Below are 1,077 nucleotides of genomic sequence, written 5' to 3'. Positions count from 1 at the left end.
ATTAACAGAATCAAGAGATTCATTGTAAGCCATGTACACTCGCCCATGTCAGCAAATTCCGACGATTGACTGTTTACAGTGGCCGACAGTCTCGAGGGTGCCTTTGGCCTTAACTTTTCCTACAAAAACACAAGCAAGAAAAGGTGAATGCGAAAAATGTAGCGCTCCGAAGACGCTAAAAACGATCAAACAATGTTATCTTGAAACCGCATACACCCTAAGATATCATTTTTATATTTTTTTAAATCCTGTCAAATTTCACCCTCATACCCAAATACACTTTGACACACTATACAATTGTACAACTTCTGGCAAGAATATACAACTCCAATCATGGCTACAAATGCTATACTCAAACTTTGTAAGCTTTGGAATATCAGGATCAGTTTGATCGGTGTGTCAACCTGTTACACACACATACTCCATCTAAGGGGTTATGTGCATGGACAGTGGTTATCGTTAACGGCATTATATGAAAACACAAGTGGTTTAGGGGCACGCATTATATGTAAACCCAAGGGGGTTTTAAGCGTACGGGCAAAAAGTGTACGAAGCTGGAAATTGTAAGGTGCATGGTAACATATGCGACATGTGAAGTTGAAGTTTTGTACGAACGTTACGTAGTAATTGTAGATTCTTGAAATGATGTTGTAAATTCATTGTCTCTCTTGAAATACCGACGAATTTGGCTGGGTCAAAGTTATCTTTCATTCAGGCGACATGCAACAAGGTGTTGTTGATAGTATTGGTTGATATTATGAGGAATGGAAGTTTCATGATCCGTTGTGCAGTACTACTAGTACTACGTAGTACTACTCTGGAAAGAAATATAAGGAAATTTGTATATAATAGAGACATTTAGCAAACCTGTAATTTGATCAAATTCCCGAAATTAACTACGTTCGAATTCACTTCGGGAATTTGATTCGGATATTTGAAGTTACACCTTTAGCAATCACGGAATTTGCAATTTCGATGCCAAAACCATTTCTAACAAATTAAACCCCGTTCATTGGCTTCGTAAGAGTAAGAGTTGACGATTAACCAGTCGTAACGATGCGTCCGCGTGCCGCTCTC

The sequence above is a fragment of the Aphanomyces astaci genome (genome assembly GCF_000520075.1).
Source record: "Aphanomyces astaci strain APO3 unplaced genomic scaffold supercont1.78, whole genome shotgun sequence".
In the NCBI taxonomy this organism is placed as follows: domain Eukaryota; phylum Oomycota; class Saprolegniomycetes; order Saprolegniales; family Verrucalvaceae; genus Aphanomyces; species Aphanomyces astaci.
The sequence above is the reverse complement of the archived record's forward strand: the minus strand, read 5'-3'. Positions refer to the sequence as shown.